The 20,994-nt window shown below is 57.5% G+C and overlaps 1 protein-coding gene across 1 annotated transcript in view; it reads left to right on the top strand.

Moving 5' to 3' along the window:
• The window catches only part of SLC9A3 (solute carrier family 9 member A3), a gene marked incomplete at both ends in the record, with an annotated part of 34,766 nt that overhangs the window by 880 nt on the left and 12,892 nt on the right, over positions 1 to 20,994 (top strand). The gene's annotated exons all lie outside the window — the stretch shown is intronic.

Here is a 20,994-nt window from a genome sequence, read left to right as displayed (position 1 = left end):
CTGGAGGTTTCCACAGAAGCTCTGGGGTGGAAGGGAGGAGAGCCCTCCTGGGTGGCAGCCCGCAGGGCTGGTGCACTCAGCAGGACGAGGGGCGGCGGGCTTCGGGAAGAGCGGGCCTTGGGGCACCACGCACCTGCGCGCCTGGCTGGCAAAGGCTTGTTTCCTGTCAGTACGGTCAGTGCGGCCTGCTGTCTGTCCCTCTGCCAGTGACCCCAGCCCGCGAATCCTTTTCATGTCTGCCTGTGTCTCTCAGAAGTTCGTTCAGCCGCGTTACCTCCTCACTGGCTCGGCGCCTCCCCTCCTTCCTCTGAGGCTGTCCAGCTCCTGGCCTGGGCCACCTGGTCTTTCTCAGCGTGTCCCATTGGGCTTTCCAGTCAGGACTGGCAAGGTCAGCCGCAGACACTTGGCACCGCTGACCGCTTCCTACGGGGCATTCATCGGGGAAGGGCCAGCTCATCCCGGGTACCAGGAGCCCCTTTCCTGAGGTGCTCCTGCTTGGATTGCAGCACTCTAGGTTTGCAGGGAAACCTCTCACCCAGACCTGGTGTGCAGATTCCAAGCCTGGCATCTGAAAGTCCATCAATGTCAGGAATAGCCAGTGGGCAGGGATCTGCTCTGGGAGGCCTGAGGACCCCGCCGGGCCCCAAAGTGCCATTCACGGGGCCACGACCCAGCTGGCGTGTTCTGAGGGTCCATGGGGTGAAGTGGCCACCAGCTCCAGCAGTCCCTCTACTGAGCAGGTGGGCACTTCTGGGATGCTTGCCATAAAAGACCTGCAACTGGTCCCCAGTTTCAGTCCAGAATCCACACTGCCCAAGCCCCCGAGACCCCCTGGGGGTGCAGCATGGCCTTCAGGGATCCAGGTATCTCGTCCTCCCTCCTGCTGGTCTCGGATCCCTTTCTTTGCTGGCTCCTGCAGGTCCTCACTCCTTCTGCCCACTGCACGTCACTCCATTCCCCACCTCCATTCCATGGAGGTGGCCCCACATCTTGGACTCCACGGACTCTGAGGCTCCCCCCACCCAAGCTGTGATGGGGGTCACCTCTAGTCATCACCACACTGCTCCTCCTCCCCACCGGCCCACCCCACCTAGCCTTGCACACCACCTTCTCTAGGGGAGGGATCCCTGCCTTGCAGCTCTACCTCCCCATGAACGCTGGACTCACTCAGGTCCCCCATGACCCTGACCTGCCCCTCAGGAGTCTCCCGGACCCTGCCCGGCACAGCAACCTCCCTGGCCCAGCACTGCCGCAGAGCGGGCCTGTCCTGGACGACAGCTTGAGCCCCGGGCATTACTTATGATGGCCGGGGATTCTCCACGCTATTTCAATCTCAGCTTACCCAAACAGAAACTGTCTTCCAACAAAACAAGGGTTGGATTCAAGTGATTTTCCAAACACTTGCTGAGTTGCTTACACATTGCTCTGAGTGTCTCTGGTACCCACCTTGAGGTTAGAGGCCTGACTTGTAGCCAGTGTAGCTGACTGGGGAGGTAAGGCAGGGTCTGGACACAGGCAGGGCCTGATTCCTAAGCCAGGGTCTGGAAAGGCAGTGCAGGGACCTCCGCAGCCTGGAGGCCTGTCCCTGCACAGGGCTGGGAGGTCCCCCGAGTGCAAGCAGCTTTAGGAGCGCAGAGTGCAGGGGCCTGCAGCCTGAGAGCCTGTCCACGCACAGGGCTGGGTGGCTCCCCTGGATCCAAGCAGCTTTAGGGGCGCAGCTGCCAGGCAAGCCTCTCCTGGAGGAAGAGAGAGGCTGGTGTTGAAAGGCCGAGGTGCGAAACGGAGGCCACGGAGCCTCTCTGTGAGTGTGTGCGGAGGGTGGCTCACTATTGTGGCTTCGGACAGAGACTGGCCCCAGAGAGGATCCTGGGAGGGGAACCTGGGGAGGCTGAAGACACCCACCAGCTCTGAGGGCTGGGGGCTCACAGGATGTCCACGTCCACAGGCAACCCCAGCCTCCTCTGTTGAGAGCCCACAGCCTGGGACCCCACAGACGGCAAAACCCAAATTAGCCAGCCAAAGCCAAAGGAGTCAGGAGCCAGGTTTTGTGGCTCAAAGGGACAGACAAGACACCCTCAGTGAGGGACAAGCAGTGGTGGTGACATCCAGATGATGCCCACCTGCAGGAGGACTCGGGCCCTGGGACCCCGTACAGAAGGCTGCTGGTGGGGCTGGCGGATGGGGATAAGGCAGGGAGTGTGAGACATACCAGTCCCAGTACAGACTGGATCTGGAAGTGGAGCTGCAGTGGGAAATGGAGGCCAGGAGGCGAGGGCCGGGATGGAGACCCGGGCCTGGCTATGACTTCAGCCTGAACACCTAGACATGGGCCTCACTTCCTGAGCAGTGGCTTCTGAGGTCCCTGGGACCTGGTCATGCAGGAGCCAGCTGTTTTGCAGGCAGGGCAGAGGGCCCATTCTTGACTCACGCCCAATATGACCCCACCCAGGAGAGGGGCCGCCCCACTCTGAAGAAACCCCAAGGGACCCGTGCGACGAAGCCCAGGGCCGCACGGGACAGGCTGGGTGGAGCGGGCACGGTTCCCTTCTGCCCTTGCCTACTGCACTGGCAGTGGGGGCCTCCTCCCAGCCTGGAGGTTTTGCAGGCTCCCTCTCTTGGGCCTCTTCTTGGCTCTGGGCTGGTGCAGGGCAGGCAGGGCCTTCCTGTCTGCAGTGGAGAGGTCAGCAGCCCTGTGGCATGGAGCCTTAGCCTCCCAGTGCCCCATGCTGTACATCATCGCTGCCCTTCCTATTCCTAGCCCTCCAGCCAGTGGGAACCTCTGCCGTGGGTGCCTCTGTCTTTCTGTCTGTCTGTCTCTCTCTCTGATGTATGAGTGATGGTCTTTCAAGATCCAGAGCTCTGATTACCTTCATGGCCCCGTTCCTGGTCCTCAAATCCCAGCCACTTCTGAGGCACCACCTGCTCTTGTTTGGGGTGGTACTAGAGGGTCACTATCACCATCCAGACACTTCTGCCCCTTCTAGGACTTGAGGGTGGAGGGGGCCCCACCTCTCATGTCTTGCCCAGTGCTCAGGGAGAGCCTGTACACCTGGGGGCATGACCTGTGTCTCAACCACCTGCCTAGGACTCTGAGGCCCTGCAGCAAAGGCCCTGCAGCCCTGGCCCTGGCTCCTTTGGCTAAAATGGGGCCTCACACTGTGGGTTTTGCCTGGGATCTTGGTACCCGGGACTCTGAGATCAGAAACCACCTATTAGTGCTTCTGTCAGGCCCCAGGGGCAGCAGTCTAGGGGCAGGTCTCAGGGCATGGGTCTCAGGGTCCTGGGTCTCAGGGGTAATGGTCTAGAGGCTGGGTTTGGGGGCATGGGTCTTAGGGTGCTAGGTCTCAGGAGCAGTCTCAGGGGGTCTCAGGGCCGGGTCTCTGGGTAGTAGAGGCTGTGGTGTCTAGCGGCCCCTACCCCAGAGGCGCATGGCCTCCAAAGACTTCCCACCCTGGAGTCCTGCACTGAGCCCAGCGCACTCTCCATGCCCGCCCAGCATCTGCCTGCTGCATCCCTTTGCCCACCCCAGCTCTCCAGGGCCCTCCTCCAAGTTCCAAGCTCGTTGGCTCAGCCAGGTCCTTGCCACGTGGGGAGGGGCAGGCGGGTGGGTGTGCTGCAGGAATGCACCCGCACCCTGCTGTAGGAACGTGCCTCCTCCTGGAAGCCTCCTGCATCCGTCCTGGAGGCCGGCCCAGGAGGGGTCCTGAGTTCTCCCCCTGTGAGCTGCACTTGGTGACACACTCACAGTCGCTGCTACCTAGGAGTGGCTGTCCTCACTGCCCCGAGGCCGCGAGCACCCTTCCTCCTGGAGCTCACTGCCTGGGCCGTGGCCACCGCCGGAGCTGATCTGCCCCAGATCTGCACTACCTTCTTTTCACCTGTGGATAAGAAGGGACACATACATCCGCCTGGGCCCAATACCTCCGGGACCCAGACACGCCCGAGCAGGTCCCAACTCGAGTGCAGGACCAGACCAACCGGGCAGTCCTGGGACATGGAATGAGTGTGGTGCAGGCGGCCAGTGCCTCCACATAGCAGTGACATTTTGGGGGCTTGGAGGGTGAGATATGTTTCATGGACACAGTCCAACTGAGGTATAGATCAGATCTCGCCAGCTGAATAGTCATTCAACAAACATCTAGTGCCAGACAAGCCAGATGCACACACTTACGCGACTTTGTGGAGGGGACACCGACAGGACTCTGGGCCAGGCCGTGAGGGCCAGTGAGGGAGGGCATGCTCCATCCTGGGGAAAGGGAGGTGGTCGTCCCTTGGATGCGAATGCCTCAGGGCAGTGTGCACAGGTGTGTCTGAGGAGCAAGCGGGCCAGGTGGGAGGGGCCAACACAGTGACCACCTCGTGTCACCCCCAACCCCCGTGCTCCTGAGCTGAAATGGCCCCCTGGCCCTTAGGCACTCTGCTTGCTTCAGGGTGAGCAAGTGGGGTCGGAGCGTGGCCACCTGGGGCTGCCACTTGGCACAACTCCTCTGATTTTATGTGACTCTGTAAACAGGCTCAAAACAATCCAGAAAACCAGTGAGTGTGCCCCAGGCCTCTCTAAGGGTCAGGAGGAGGCCTGCATCTTGGGGTTCAGCTCTGTGAGGGCGCAGCAGTTGTGGGCAGGGAGGAGGGCAGGCACGGCTCCAGGCTCTGTAGTGATCTGATTGCCAGCTGGCCGTGGCTAGACGTGGCGAGCGCTGTGCTGGTCCAGGGTTCCTGAGGGGCCCGGGCTGGGCTGAGGTTGGTCGTCTGGCCACACGGGCTCTCACTTGGGCTGGACTGCCCCAGTCCACAGCCATCACCTAGGAAGAGCTGAGAGTTGTAGTGTTTGCTATACAGGCCGAGGGGTCAGAGGATAACCAGGGGCACAGTGAGGGGTTCTCAGAAGAATGTGAGCACATCAAGAGGGGCCAAGGGAGAAGGGGCAGGAGGGATGGGGGAGAGGAGGAGAATAAATCAGGAAATGGTGGCCAGGACTGATGATCTACAGTGCTAGGCGGTCAGGGCCCGTGGTGGGACTCTGGTGCTGGTTGAAGGGTGTGGACTTTGCCTGGGGGCAGGTGAGCCCAGTCAGTCCAGGGCCCCCCAGAGAATGCCCCGCCTGAGGGGGAAGGACATGGGCTGGGAGATTCGGCTTGGCCCCCCAGGAGGGCATCTTGATGCTTTGTTGAGGCCATTCCAGCCCAGGGCCACCAGCCCAGCCCTGGACGCTGCCCTGGGCAGGGACCAGACATGGGCAAAGGCCCGGCCTGTGGACGGTGGGGGTTGGCGGGCTCTTCTTCCCACTCCTGGTAAACGGGAGCCTGCTGGACCCACCACCTGCAGAGCTGCAGTGCCAAAGTCCACAGGCTTTGAGTTCTCTGCTGGGGATGAGTTTCCTGTAGGGCCAAATGGAAGGTGGACAATGCCTGGGTTTTAGGAGTCTGGGAAAGCCAGGAAGCACGGGACTTGGCCAGCTCCAGGGAGTCTGCACAGGCCTGCGACTGCACCATCCTTTAGAACTGCCCTCAGGTGCCAGGCCTTCATCCACTCCTCCCTGGGCCTGCTGTCCAGACTCCCACTCCTGTGACAGAGGGGACTGCGGCGAGCCTAGGGGACCAAGGGGTCCCCTGGCAGGCAGTGGCTCATCTGGTCATGCCAAGGTGGGGGAGGGTACAGACTGTTGGTGAACATGGAAGGAGCCTGTGAGTTGTAGCCAGAACCTGCAGACCTGGGAGGAAGTGGAGGCATGACTGTGTGTTTGAGCAACAGGTGTGTGACATGAATATGCTGGTGCGTGTGTGTGTGGCACATATACTAGTGTGTGCGGCTGTGTGTGTGTGTGTGTGTGTGTGTGTGTGGTTGGGGGAGGGTGGCTGTGTGTTTCTACATGTGGCTGTGTGTGCATGTGTACATGTGTACATGCATCTTGGGGAGGGTGGCTGTATTTCCATATCTGGCTGCATGTGTGTGTGCATGTATGTATATGCATCTTGGGGAGGATGGCTGTGCATTTCTACATGTGGCTGCATGTGCATGTGTGTGTACATGCATCTGGGGGTGGCTGTGCATTTCTACATCTGGCTCTGAGTGTGTGTACATGCATCTTGGAGACAGCAGTTGTATGTTTCTACATGTGGCTGCATGGGTGTATACATGCATCTTAGAGAGGGTGGCTGTGCCTTTCTACATGTGGCTGCATGTGTGTGTACATGTGTGTGTACGTGCATCTTGGGGAGGGTAACTGCATTTCCACATCTGAATGCACATGTGTGCATGAGTGTGAACATCCACCTTGGGTAAGGTAGCTGTGTTTTCACATCTGGCTGCACCTGTGTATGTAGATGTGTGTACATCCATCTTGGGGAGGGTGGCTGTGAGCTTCTACACTGTGTGTGTGTGTTTACATGCATAATGGGGAGCATAACTGCATTTCCACATCTGGCTGCATGTGTGTGCGTGTGTGTGCATGTGTGTACATCCATCTTAGGGAGGTGGCTGTTTCCACATCTGGCTGCATATGTGTGCACGCTCACACTGCCCTCCATGTGACCATGAGGTTGAAGGTTTGAGCCTGTGAGACCATGTGGTAAGGACTCCTGGGCTCCAATCTGCTGTCTTGCCCTGGGCCCTCAGTGGGGGCTCAGGGGAGAGGCTACGGGCAGCATGTGCTGGGGACTGCTCAGATGGCCATGTTGCTGCCCCTCACAAGCATCGGGGGAGCCAGCCTGGTGGCTCCTCAAAACCCTGACCCCGGGTGCACGTGGGTGGGGCTCCCGGGTCTGCCCAGTGACAGAAGTGGCTTCCTAGGAAGTGGCGGTTTGGCGATGGCCCTGCATCCCAGAGGCTTGGCCCCTGAGGTGGGTGTTCTGGGGTGCCTGAGGCACTGAACAGCTGGAGAAGACACAGCCCACCTGGGGTCGGGCCCTGGGCCTAGGACTCCAGCCATCTCACACAGGCCAGTTTCAGAGGCCACTTCCTCAGAAGGTGGCCGTGCCCGAGGGTGAATGCACACCATGACCTCCATGTGCAGAATTTGCTGCCTTTTGGGGGGTCCCGTGGTGTTGAAAGTGTGGTCCACTCCTTCAACGGGAATCTAGGCTTGGGGACAGGAGCCTTGGAGAGCCTCTGGGCCTCGTCTCTATCTGTAGCTGAGGAGCGGGAGCCCAGCAACTCTCTGTCCAGGTCATTCCTGGGAGGGGATATGACCTCTTAAACCAGAGCTCTTGCAGAGCTGCAGTTCAGCCCAAATCCAAGCTGCGCCCACCTTGCTGCGTGGGAGGTAAGAGCAGAGGGCTGTCCCTGCCCTGGGCAGGTCTGCGCTCGCTGGGCACCCTGGCATCATGGGGATGGTGAGGGGCTCCTCCATAGGACACGTGGCCCAGCCCTACCAGCCCCGGGAGCTGCTGAGGTGCCGGGCCCTGAAGCATGCTGTGGAAGGGGAGCAGGTATGGGAGGAGGCCAGTGGCCTTGAGGATCCAGGCATGCTGGGAGGAGGCAGGGCGAGGACGGGCTCTTTCTGTGTTCTGGCAGGGTGGCCATGGGGTGGGCGCATCTTGGGGGATCCAGTCATGGAATCAGCCACATGTTGGTCCCAGCAGCAGAGGCCTAGGGACGCTGTGGTCAGGACCTGCCTGGCTAGCCATGGGCTTGGACAGCAAACCCTGCCCTGTGAGTCTGAGCACTCAGAACCTGTGTGGCTCTGTGTCCTCCTGCATTCCCAGAGGAGCTTAGGCGAGGTTGGAGCCAGGTGTGTCGGGCATCATCGTGTGTGGCCAGGCTGATGCCCAGTCCAGGCCTGGCCACTGGGCTTGGGCCTTCAACTTCAGGGAAGGTTCCTTTCTCCAAAGCACAAGTGAAATGAAGCACCCAGGTTTTCCATATGTTGCAGAACCAAAGCTCAAGGGATACAGGCAGACGAGACTCAGGTTGGCTTGCAGGCTGGTGAGGGCTGCTCCACCCTTCCGGGGTCAAGGAGAACCCTCCTGAAGGCTTTCCCAGTGCACCCTCAGGTCAGGGCACACCACTGTTTTCCATCTTCTTAGAGTGGTGCCCACTCCCTCTGCCCACAGCACACAACTCACACTCGTACACATGCCGAGCCTGGCAACCTCTCCTGGAGGAAGGCCCTGGGGCAGCCCACCCCTCCACCCCAGAGCTCCAGGCCTAAGCCCTATGTGGGCAGCTTGCAGTCCTGAGCTCTGCTCTTCTGGTTTTATTCTAGGGGAACCTCAGAGGGCCAACACCCTCTTCCTCCTGTTATTTTCCAGTGTAAAATGGAACTTTCATTTGTTCTGATTTTGGTGAAATCTGAGGAATCACAATAGACAGCTGGCCCAGCAAGAAATTCTAGGCCTCCCTGGCTCTGCGCATGCCCAGGTGAATAACAGTAGGGCCTCCAGCCCTTGTACCTTGGTCCCTAGATGGGGCCCACTGTTTCAGCCTGGCCGGGCCTCTGGTGGCCCAGAGAGCACCCACCACCACCTCCATGTGCTATTTCTTTTTAGCAAGGTTTTAGATTTACAGAAGAATTGCTCAGATAGCACAGAGCTGCCTATGCCCACCCTTTCAACCTACCCCTTCCCCATTGTTTAGGACTTGTATTAGAGGGGACTGTAACAACTCAGCCAACATTGATACCCAGTTGTTAAAGTCCATAGCTCACATGGCTTTGCTCCAGAGCTACAGGTCCGGTGTCCAGCATTGGAGTATCTCTCCAAGCAGACCCGCTGCCCAAAGGTCTTCTGTGCTCCACCGACTCGCCCTACCCTCCCCAAGTCCTGGCAGCCACATGTCTGTCCTGTCTCCATCGCTGTACCTCTCCAGCATGCCTTCAAGTTGGACTCGCTCAGTGTGTAGGCTTTCGGGTCGGCTTCATTCACTAGCAATATACTTAAGGCCCCTGAAGGCTTTCCTGGCATGAGCTTGTTTCTTTTTAGTGGACCATAATATTCCATGTGGATGTGCCACCTTTCATTCATTCAGCTGCTGGTTCCTTCACAGTTTGGGCAATTAGGAATAAATATGCCATAAATATCTGTGTGCAGGTTTTGTATGAAGTTTCTTTGCCTCTGGGAAATGCCCAGTGGCAGATTATGAGATCAAGGGTATATAGGTGTTTAGTTTTCTCAGAAGCAGCCAAACTGTCTCCCAAAGTGGCCGCACTACTTTGCAGGAGCCGCGAGTGGGATCCCGTTGCTCCTGTCCTGGCCAGCGCTTGGTGCCATCAGTGTCCTGCATTCTGACTCCTACAGGTGTGTGGTGGTGTCTTGTCTTGACATGCAATTCCCTACTGATGCGTGAGGCAGAGCCCCTGTGCTATGCCCTCTGTGTACCTCTGGTGCAGTGCCTGTTTCAATATTTTTAGTTGTCTCTTTTATTAAGAGTTCTTTGTATATTTTGGCTATAAGCCTTATTAGATTCATGTTTTGCATGTATTTTCTGCCATTCCAAGTTGTCTTTTCAGTCCTTTAATAGTATCTTTTGTAGAGCAAAATATTTTATTTTTTAATGTAGTCCAACTTATCTTTTTTTTTTGAGTTAAGCTTTTGGTGTTATATCTAAAAGTCCACCCACCTCTCTTCTATGAATCTATGGTATTGTACTTTGTGCTTAGGTCTTCAGTCCATTTCAAGTCAGTGCCTCGTGAGGCTTAGCCTCTGTGCTGAGATTCACGCACTGTGTCCAGTTGTTTTAGCATCGTTTGTTGAAAACTCTTGGTTTGCTATTGAATTTCCTCGGTTCCTCTGACTCCTTTGGCTCCGAAGCTCAGTTGATTCTGTGTGTGGGGGTCTGTTTCTGGGCCCCTGTTCTGCTCCCCGGATGTTTGTTCTCTCACCAGCCCCACTGTCTTGTTTGCTGTAGCTGCACCAGAGGTCTTCAGATCCGCATATCAGTTCCTGACTGTGCCCTTATGTTTAAGACTTGGATTATCTATTATGGACTCTTGACCTCTTCATAAAAACTCTAGAGGCAGTTTCTTGATATCCACAGAGTCGTTTTCTTGGGATTTTGTTGGGATTACATTGGACTGAATGCATGTGAATCCAGTTGAGGAGAACTCACATTGAGACAATATTACGCCCTCTTATTCATGAACGTGGACTATCTCTGCATTTCTTTAGTTCTTGTCTTGCTTTGCACCTATGTACAAAGCAAGGTCCCACAGTGCTGCTGACACCTCAACTCCCAGAAAATGAGCTCAGACCTACTTGCCTGTCCTTTCCTAGGCTGTGTGTCCCCGGCCCAGGGGCAGGAGTCTTCAGTGAATGCCCATAATGCACCAGACACTTTGCCTGCTAAGGAGGGCACTGCTTACACATCAGCTAGTGGTGTTCCTCATTTCAGCCATTAGCATCACTGGATGGGGACTCAGCCGTTCTAGGGTTCATTTGCAAAGAGGTAGTCCCCCATCATTCCTGGTCCCCATTCTCTGCAGTGAGAGAGTGAGGTGCAGCTGTCCCCGTATCCGGGTGGGTCAAGACCAGCCCCTGATGTCTGGCCAAGACATACGCTCTGTAGGCCCCGGGGTTCCCACCAACATCCAGGACAGGACTCCACGGGCTCTCTCCACAGCCACTTGACAGTAGCTGCTTCTTCACTCCCACACAGCTTGGTTCGGCCTGACATGAACAACCATCTTTTGTTGTTGGCCTGGTTTTCTATATGCTTCCAAGAAATTCTCTCAAACCCTGCAGGCTGCAGAGCTGCTCAATGCGTGATCGTTTTTCTTTGAGATTCGAAGTCTCCTGAGCCACCCGGGTGGCCCAGCACTCCTCCCGAGGTGTCTGCCTTCTTGCAACCTGTGCTCTGTGTTGGGGTCCCTCTTCCCAGAGGACTTTGTCCAGAGGATTCCCTGTCCCTCTGAGGACGTGTGTTCATTCTCAGCAGCATTGTATAGTCCAGCCAGGCTAGCAGCCCTGGCAACCATTGGTGGTGCTGTGATGGGTCCTGTTGGCTCCCGAGGTATACAGACGTGCCAATGGGGTGATTTTCTTTCTCCCTGAGGGATGTTGCTCCTACTCCTGCAGTGTGGGTGCCCCGTGCCTGGGAGCCTTCCTCTAGGGCATCTTTGTATAGGGTCTCCTCCCTCTCCTGGTAATAGAGACTTTCTCTTTCTAGACAACATGTTGTGAGATAGGTCTAGCTTCCCTGTTGAGTAGGGTACGTGTGGGTCATCCTGAAGCATGTAATCATGGAGCCCAGGACTGTCCCCATGCCTCTTGCTCACCCGTCTGCAGGCCCCAGCCTTTCCCTCAAGTTCTCTCTTCTTTGTCTTTCCTTCTTTGTCTCTTTTTTAACGGTGGGAATTTTGTCTTCTGCCCTCATGCTGTTAACATCCAGGAGCTCTGGAGGTCTCAGGGCATGGTCCTGCCCAGGGACATACACCTTCTCTTCTGGAGCCTCCCCACTGGGGTCAGACTCCCCTCCTGAGAGGCTCATCCCTCGATGGTTTTGTTTGTGCCTCCTGCATGGGGGGGCAAAGCCATGCAGGAATCTGAGCACAGGGCTCATGGAGCTCCCGTGTCCATGGAGAACCCAGGACACCAGGGTTCTTAGCTCCCTCCTTCCTGTTGGCCCAGGCTGAAAACCTGAAGATAAAGATGAGTGAGCCTTTCCCTGTTGTTTTCTTGGTAAGAGAACAAAACCTCTCCACCTGCCCTGCAGGATCTGACCTTCATCTCCACAGCAGCCCAGAAAAGCTGAGATTATCATCTTACCAGGAGGAAACCAGGTCCAAGAGATAAAGTTTTATCTGCTTGCTGGGAAGTGGTGTGCTGGGATTGTGGACTTCTGGCTCTGTAGATAGGGGCCTTTTGTGTCCTTGGGTGGGGGTAGGGACAGCTTACTTAGAGGAGGTGGTGGCCCTGACCAGCCTGCATCAGGGGAGAAGCCGAGCCACGAGGTGAGCCCTCAACATCTGGAGCCCAGCCTTGCAGAGGGGGCCTCGGGCTCTGGGCCACCCATGGCACTTTCCATGCTGCCCTTGATCCTCCCCACTACTGCATGAGTATCAGGAATCGCTAGCCACATCACTTCCTGCTCTGTTCCCAGGAACTGGCTGGTGACAAAGTCCTGGCTGGGAGCTCTTGGCAGTGGTGGTGGAGTGGCGTGTCCAATCTGAGTAGACACAGGCTGGGCACAGCAGCCTTGGGATTCCACCCAGTTGATCTGCACAGACATCCTCAGAAATGGCCCTGCTGGAATTTCCACATGAAGTTATGAAGGTGGTGAGATTCACACCTGCTGCCCTGTGGAAAGCCCATGCTCAAACTCCTGTGGCTTTCAGGGCACCTGCCCTGTCTGGCACCCCAAAACAGTCCTTTGCCTTGGGGTTTTGCCTGACTGCCACTGGCTGGAGCTGCTGGCTGCAGATTTTCCTCTCCTGGTGGCTTCTGTGATGGAAGGACCCTCATGCTCCTAAGCACAGTGTTTAGTGGAGGGCTGCTCACGGCTGCCCAGCCACCGAGGCACTTCCCACAGCTTGAGCAGGGGAGGCGTGGGCAGTGTGGGAGTGCTTCAGTGCTGGGCCTTGTGGCTCTGAGGCAGCCTCCCTGCTCCTCCAGGCCCGCTGTTGCGAGCCGCGGTATCATGCTGAGCGCAGCAAGCCCTTCTGTCCCTCCCTCTCACCCTTGACCTCCAGGCCCAGTGCTGGCCTCCTGCCCAGGTTTCCTGCCCTGCCTTGACTCCGCCTTTCTTGCACCATATCTGTGGAGAAGCAGTTGCCAAGCCAAGACATGCAAGGCCCCCGCCAGGCCCCCTGTTTGTGGGCTCCTGCTCTCCAGTGGCTGAGAGCCCCCTGGCCCTCAGCACGAGGGTGGGGCCTGTGTGACAGAGGACCAGGGATGCTCCCCAAGGGCTCTTCTGAACAGAGGGATGCTGGGCAGCATCGCTCTGGCCACAGACTGCTACTGACCAGGAACTGGGTCATGGTCTCGCTAGGTTTTGAGTCTCACTTTCAGCAATAAAGCAGCCTCCTCAGAGTAGGGTGTGGAGGTCCAGATCCCTGTGGCTCCCAGAAGAGCACAGCCTTGGGGAGCTGGGGGCTTGTCTGCAGTCCCTGCCTGAGCCTGGGCTGTCCTGGCTACTTGCTGTCCCTGGGGGCCCAGTGTGAGGAGCAGTGGGGGCTGGGCTGTGGGCTCAGAAAGCACCAGGTCGGCCAGGATTGAGGGCTAGGCCTGCAGGCGACCAGTGCAGGTACTGCCCAGTGGCACCAGGCGCCCTCCCGTGTGGCCAGCCAGCACATGGGAAGGGGCTCTCTCCCTCTGGAAGGACTGAGTTTTGCTGTTATATTTTGTGGTTCTTGCTTTACCAGGCAAGCACCCGAGTGGACTGAGACTCCAAAAGCTGTTCCCTCTCGGCAGTGGCACTGAACTCTCTGGCCATTATTCTACCAGTGTGGGACCTGCCTCACTCCTGTGATTCACTCAGGGAGTTATGGGAATGGCTAGAGATTTGGAGTTTTGGGGTCCCTTCTGGCTGTTCTGTCCTGAGGTTCAACTCTTCCTTTTTGGTATTTGTGATCACTGGATCTGTGGCCTCTGGTTTTTCAGCCAGTGAGGCCAAAGGTGCTGCCCATCCTCCCTGAGACCTGCATTTTGACAGAGAGCTGGAAAAGTGGGCACATCTCTGGGCTACGCACACACACACACACACACACACACACACACACACACACACACACAAGTTCCCCTCCACCCTGTTTCTGCTTTGGTCTTTCTTAACTGTCTTGAGAGGTTTTTGCACACTTTCCAGCATTCACAGTTGTTCATTGTGGGTGAGTTGGAACAGGAGCTGCTCCTTTATGACCCAGCCATCACATGCATTCTCTTAATTTTAAGACATAAAAACGCAAACCTTAAAACCTGCCCTTCTCCAGAAGTAGGCTCAAGGAGTAGGATGACCACAGGGAGGCTAAGTGAGGTGCTGCCGCGCAGGAGCCCATGGCTCAGGGCTCTGGGCCACACCATAGGCCCAAGCCTGCACCTGTCAATGAGCAGTTGGCATGTAGTGTATAATTGTGAATACTATTAGGAAGTCCTGCCTGTGGTCTCTGCCTGCTCTGCTAGGTCTGAATACAGTGTGAAGGTTGTCCAGGATGAAGTGCCCAGGCCCCAGGGCTCGTGGAATCTGGAGCTCCAGGCTCTGTTTTACTGCGTTCCTCCGACACCATCGGGGTCATGGGCCCAGGAGTCACTGTAGTGACCTGGTGGCTGCGCAGTGCCCGCCCTGGGCACCCGGGCGCCATGTCTGGGTTTCCACCCCTGGAGCACACTTTCGTTGTAGCTACGTCGCAGGGAGACGGGGGCTTTATGGAGCTGCACTCAAGCCTGTCCAAGCAACATACTCCAGAGAAACATTGGTTGGCGGAGATGCAACAAGAGAAATAAATGGTAATGAGGATGTAAAATAATCAGAACAGTGACTTTGCAGTTTCCATGGTCAGTGAGGACCCCCACAAGCATGGCCAGGCACAGGAGCCTCAGGCTGGACTCCCTTCGGCTCAGACCTGAGGGCGCCCAGGCTACTCACCCTCTAGTGACCACAGGGGAGGGGCTTTCTGCCTGTCTGGACCAGAGGCCATGGCCGGCGCACAGAGGCCGTTCCCAGCTGCTGTGGCCTGGCTGGCTGCAGGAGGCTTGGTCTCCGCTCCGCCCTCCCTCCTACGCTTAGCTCATGGAGCTTGGGACTGGCTGGAGCAGCCGCTACCTCCTGGAGAAGTCATCAGCACTTTTCTTTCTTTCTTTTTTTTTTTTCCAATTTAAAAATTGACAAGGTCTGCTTGGGTTTTGTAAATGAACACTGTCCAAAATCTCTCGTGATGCGTGGGTAGTGGGACCAGTCCTGGAAAGCCATCTGGGCCAGGCAGGAGGCCCTTCCAAGAGAGGGGCTTCCCATGCCACCTGGACAGGCTGGCCTCGCCCTCCCAGTAAGCACAACCCTCGGGCACTCGCCCAGAGCAGGGCACCGCAGGGGCTGGGCTGGTTAGGTAACATCCGCTGGGGCTGCAGGTGGACTATAAATACCTTTACTTCCTGCTGGCCCGCGCCTGACACACTTTCTGCGATCCCCCCCCCCCCCGCCAGTCGGCACTGCAAGGAAGTGGAGCCATATTGAGGTCAGAGGAATGGGGGTGCTCTGTGGCCGGTGGCCCCCCCCCCAGGGGCACAGTGAGGACCTCGTGTGCATGGTGTGGCTCGTGTGTCCCTGTGCCCACATGCCAGGAGCTCCAGGAGCTTCCTGCGGCCACCTGTGGCCTGGTGCCTCCCACTCTTCTCTGCATGGCTTTCACTACTCGGTCTAGTTGTTTTGCTAAGCAGAGTTTAATTCACGGAGGCTTGTGCATGTTAAAGTAAAACCAGAGGATTTACTGTGCTGCTGCGTTTGCGTGGACTCAGCGAAACCTCCCATTACCTTGAAAGCTCCCTGGCAGGGGAGTGACTCCAGGCCTGACCGAGGCTGGCCCGCTGCTCACACTCCGAGAGGTGAGGAGGGGGCCCGTGCCGCCAGAGCCCCGGGTGGCCCACGAAGCCCTCTCCTGCGCTGAGCACGGAAGCGGCTGGTTATCTGCCCAGGGACCTTGTGCTCAGCCAGAGGGTTTGTAATTAGAACTAAAGCCTTTGTTGCCCGGTTGTTACCTGCTGGTGCTGTGGCATTGTGTGCCTAATTGGGTGTGACACTCTGGCTCTAGCAATAAGTTACTCGTGGGCTGGGATGTCCCCTGGCCTCATGTCCCCTGGCCTCGGCTAGTCCTTCGGAAGGCCGGCGGTATGGCGGAGGCCAGGTTCTTGCTCTGTGCTCGCAGCCGCCGGCCACTTGCTCCTGGTGTCTCCTTCGGTGCTCTGAAGGGCTCTCCTGCCCCGCCTCCTGCGGCCATGAGCACTGGTTTCTGCAAAGCTGCCTTATTTTTGGCTCTGGCAGTGGCACAGCTGAGCCCAGCCCAGCATGTCCCAATTGGCTCTGGCCCATTCCCTGCCCTGTGTGGAGTGTGCAGAGGGCTGTTAGCTCTGCTCTCTGTGTGCACTGAGGCCTCAGCCATGGTCTTCTGTCACAGCAAACACCTGAGATAATCAGCCACAAAGAAAGGACAGTTGATTTTGACCCACATCTTGGGGGGTCCACCATGGGCACCCAGCCCCCTGGCTTTGGGATGTGGTAGCTCATCATGGTGGGGACTGCGTGGGGAAGCAAAGCTGATCACCTCCTGGTCAGGAACAAAAAGAAAATAAGAAGAGACAGGAGTCCCACAATCCCCTTCAAGGGCATAGCCCCAATAACCTAAATACCTCCCGACAGGCCTCACCTGCCAAAGTTTCCACCACTTCCAGTAGTGCCACCCTGGGACCATGCCTTCGCCATGTGGCCTTGGAGTACATTATGATCCCAACCACAGCCTCTGTCCTCTCAACCTACAGACCAGGATTCTCCACCTGAACACAGTGGACTTGAGTGTTTTGATGCATAAGTCTGAGCCGCACTCTGGCGCCCAGTCCCACATGTGGGGCTGAGGCAACCTCCCCATGGGGTAAGCACACTCCTTCCACACTGCGCCACATCCCTGTGGCCAGGCTGGCTTGGGCATTGGCCCTGTGCCTGCCCCCCTGACACGTTAAGGAGGTGCCATGTGCAACTGCAGACAGAAGCCAAGAGCCCCCTCTGCCACCCTCTCACAGGCTCCACCAGCTCACTCCTTTTCTGCTTTCCGACAAGGCCCAGGCTGCCCAGGAGCAGAAGCACTGGTCCTCAGACTGGAGAACGCCACATAAGTCCTCAGGCAGCCAGGCAGTGTCTATGCTAGGGATTCAGGGTATAGGGAGCAAGGAAGGCCTGAGGTGTGAGCTGCTTCACACAGCCACCTGGGCTCAGACCTCAGCCTGTGGCAGAAGAACTAGCCCCACAGCAGAAGGAGCAGCCCCTGGGCCAGATCGAGCCACGCGGGTGTGAGCACCCTACCAGGTCCGGCCTACAGCCATTACGGATGCTTACACTGTCTAGTAGCACTGGGCAATAACGGCTGGCGGTGTGAGCCCTGGCTGACTGACTCCTAAAACACCCATTATGCTCATAATTGCTGAGCCACTAGCAAGTTGCCACTTCAATCAACCAAGTCTTTAGTTTAAGTAGCTAATTAAAATGCAGACTGTGGCTTGAGAAGTGGTCATGGGTTCCTGGCAAGAGCCGGTGCAGGCCGGATCGACCCAGGCTGGCAAACACACCAGGAACTCCCATCCACTAGACACACAGCTTCCACACGAAGGTGGCCCAGCCTGGCCGCAGACTGCCACTGCAACATGGTCCAGCCAGAGGCTGGGGCCAGACCCTGACCATAGGAGAACAGGCAGGAGGTAACAGCTGGCCTGGAGCCCAGCTCAAGTGAGGACACTTGGGCCCAGGGAAGGCGGGTGGGAGAGAGCCCCGCTGCAGGTGCCGGGCAGGAACGGGACTCAGAAGCAGTTCAGCAGTATTGGGTGACGCCATGGAACCCAGGAAAGGGGGTAAGCTGCGGGGAGAGGAGCCAAGCCCCTGGATGCTTCGCTACAGAAACAGGGTCAGCACCCAGGGCCAGGGAGCAGAGCTCCAGCCAGGCACAAGACCCATAATACAAAAAATTTCATCAGCTAAGGAAAGAGAAGAAGACGCCGAGCAGCATCAGCCCTAGGACAGAAGCTAGGAACTGCGGGCGCTGGGCAGGCAGCCGAGGGACCCCAGTGAAGGCCGAGGAGGGGGGGGGAGAGTGTGCGAGCCGGGGAGCCACATGGCAGAGACCGGGACTCCCCCAGGCCAGGCACAAGCCCTAGAGATTCCCTGGCAGGACCAACTACGTAGGTGTGGGGCCCGGGGAGACGGGGCTTCAGGATGGGTCCAGGAAATGGAGAAGAATGGAAGCCGAAAGCAGAATGTCAGGCTAAGATCCGACCTTGTCACCAGGACCACCTGAGGGGTGGGAATTCTGACAAGAGAAAAAGCAGGGGTAGCCCCACAGTGGGACCAGTAAACAGGCTGGCCTGGTCCCTCCTGCTGCCCCCAGTGCCAGAGATCATGTGCTTGCAGCGTCCCAAAGCCCAGAATGCCATCCACCAAGCCCTGGTTGGGACAAAGAGGCCTCTGGCCCACCTTCCAAAATGAGAGAAAAGGCACACCAGCAGTCAAGGAGTCAGGGTTTCACAACTCAGAACAGAGAGGCCAAGATCAGCGGGTGGCAGAGAGCGTCAGGTTTCTGCACTCAAGGAAACGGGTTTGCTGGACAGACTCATCCATGTGAGAGGAATGAGGATGCTGGACATCAGCAGGCTCAAGGAGGCCTGGGCACGGCACCACCCTGCTGCCAGGCCTGCTTTTAGGCCTTGGTGGGCAGAAGTTCCAGGGACTCTGTGAGGTGGGGCTCTTCATCCACCTGTGCCTAAGCAGGTGACTGATGCCAGTAGAGAAAGCAGCCAGTGCAAGTCAGCAGCTCACAGGAAAGGGAAGAGATGCCTGTCGACCTCACTCACAGGAAGAAAGCTAGGTTGGCCTACCACCCGGTGCCCGGCTGTGAGGCAGGCAGGGGCAGCGGAGGGCATGGGCAGCCCATAGCACTGGGGATGCGGGCACCACACACGGGCAGCACCCCTTCCTGCAGGAAAGGAAAGCTCTGCCAAGACCTTCCTTCTAGTGTTGAGACAGCAAAGAGTCTGAAACAACCCACACTCTGGTCTACACTGCACATGGGTCTCTACTGCCCGTGGGTCTACACTGCCCATGGACATACATTCTCAGTGAGGAAGGAGGTCAGGTTGCTTTGTCTGTGGTTTCAGGGCATACTTCTGAGCAAGAGGGCTTGGTCTGAAGCCAGCCTACCCCAGCCCATCTATGCTCCAGATCAATAAGGTTTATAGTCACCAGCTGCCACGTGGGAATGCACGGGGAATGAGCCAATCGCACCATGTGTTCACCAAGTGCGGACTTCTGCTACTGTTGTCTTAGAGATAAGCCTGGCTCTGCTGCCTCGTTGACCCGCGCTGTCAGAGGTAGCATCAGGAAGGTGCAATCTGTGATTTCCAATTTGGGAGAAGGTTGTAGTGAAAGAACAAAGTCCTGGGCAGAGGTGGCCAGGGCCCGTGGGGCCTGCAAGGCCAGCCCAGAGGCCCCGCCCGTCCTTCTAGAGTCTGACCTGTGACCACTGTGCAGCCTCTCAGAGAGGCCCGCACAGGGTACCAAGGCGCCTGGGCATCATCCCCCCGGCCGTGTGGCCTTCAACAGGAGAGTTGTGCAAATGAGGTCCAGTTGGGGCCAGCCCAAGACCTGAGGAAGGCAGGAAATGCACACCTGCAGAAGAGCTTGCTGTCGGGCAGCATGCCACACAGCCTCCAAGAGGAGATGATGTGCTTGGCGCTCAGGGGATTTGGAGACAGGAGCTACCTCATAACTTCATCATGGGAGCATGGGGGCCACTGTCAGAGCAGCCGCTGGCCAGCCTGCTTCAGGCAGGCTGCAGGTGGGGGCTCCAGGCCTTTCTAAACCCGGTTCCTGGACACCAAGCCCAGCTGGATAGAAGACTTTATAGTCGCCAGCTGCCATGTGGGAATGTGCGAGCAATGAGCCAAAGAGACAACCTCAGCTTTTCTCTGGACATTGTCAAGGACTCTGGAGGCTTGGTGCAGAGAGCCCCACCACTTCCCCCAGCTGCACAGCCCCACAGTGGACTCCAGAGCCTTCAGAATGCAGGTTCCTGGACGGCCCAGGCCCTGCTGGTCTTGGAATGGGGCCTCAGGAACTGCCGGGGCACTCAGGCTGCCTTAACCTATCACTGTGGGGACCAGTGCAAGGACCTGGCTTCCTCTGCCAGGCTAAAGAACACCTCCCAGGTCCTTTGCCAGATCTCCAGGAGCGCAGGTTCCCCAGCTGCCTCAGGGCCCAGGACAGCCCACAGGAAGAGGCACTGCTGGGCTCGGGCTCTCCGGGTGGCTGTGGCAGGTGAGCAGGGCTCTGTGGAGGAACCTATTTTCCTAGCGTGGAGAGACAACCTTCCAGAGGGTCAGAGCCTATGATCCCCACTAGGCCAACCCCTCTAGAGATTTCCCTGCTGGTGGCTCTGGACCTCACCTCACCTCAAGGGCCCTGCTCTCTGGGACACAGGATGTGTGGCCCGGACAGGGCTTGGCACTTTGCAGGTCCTCAGCTCCTGAAAGCATTGTCCCTCTGCCTCGGCAGGCCCTCCCTGGAGCTGGCTTTTGGGATTTTGCAGTGGGGACTGCAGGCCCATGGCCCAGGAATGGCAGGTGGGCCTCCGTCCTGGCGATGGGACCAGAGGGCTACAGAGTGGTACTCATGCTGAGCGGCATCTCACTCACCTGCCTCTCGCCAGGCCTGCAGGTGAGGGCCACAGAAGGGCTCTTCCGTCCCCTGGGCACATGCCTAATCCCTGCAGTGTCTCCACATGGGGACAGAACAGGGAACCCAGGCAAGCCCACCTGGCTAGGAAGGGCGGGTTCTGGCCACAAGCCGCCGCCCACCCAGCCTCACTTCAAACCCTTCTCTAGGATGGGCCCGGTGTGAGGGGCTTTTTCTATTCCTCTGCTCTGCTCTGTGGCTCTGTGCTGAGGTGGGCTCTTGGATGTCTAGGGGAGGGGCTTCCTTTGAATATCAAATAAGTCATTTTGATAAACCAAACTGAGTGCATGAAAGATACACACACCAACCTTTATTAAGCTGAAGGGTCCACCGCATTTGTCAGCATTCTAGTATTGAGGTCCAGCTTAGGATAGGAATCCTGGTCCTTACTGCTGAATCCAGATGGAACAGAGGAGATGTACCTGCATGGGTCTGGTGGCAGGGCAGGGCAGGATGCTCTCTAAGACTCCAGCAGGGCTGCTGATTGCTCGGGGCCCATGAAGCAGAAACGCAGCTTCAGCAACTCCAGCATGGAGAATGAGCCACCTCCTACTGGGGTGGCATGGGGCCCACCTTACAGGCAGCTGCTCCTGGAGACTGAGCCTGAGGGGGGCCGCTAAGTGTTCCCCTCGGTGACTAAAGTGG

This window comes from Muscardinus avellanarius, assembly GCF_963383645.1.
Source record: "Muscardinus avellanarius genome assembly, chromosome: 1".
In the NCBI taxonomy this organism is placed as follows: domain Eukaryota; kingdom Metazoa; phylum Chordata; class Mammalia; order Rodentia; family Gliridae; genus Muscardinus; species Muscardinus avellanarius.
This window is presented reverse-complemented; position numbering and strand designations above follow the sequence as displayed.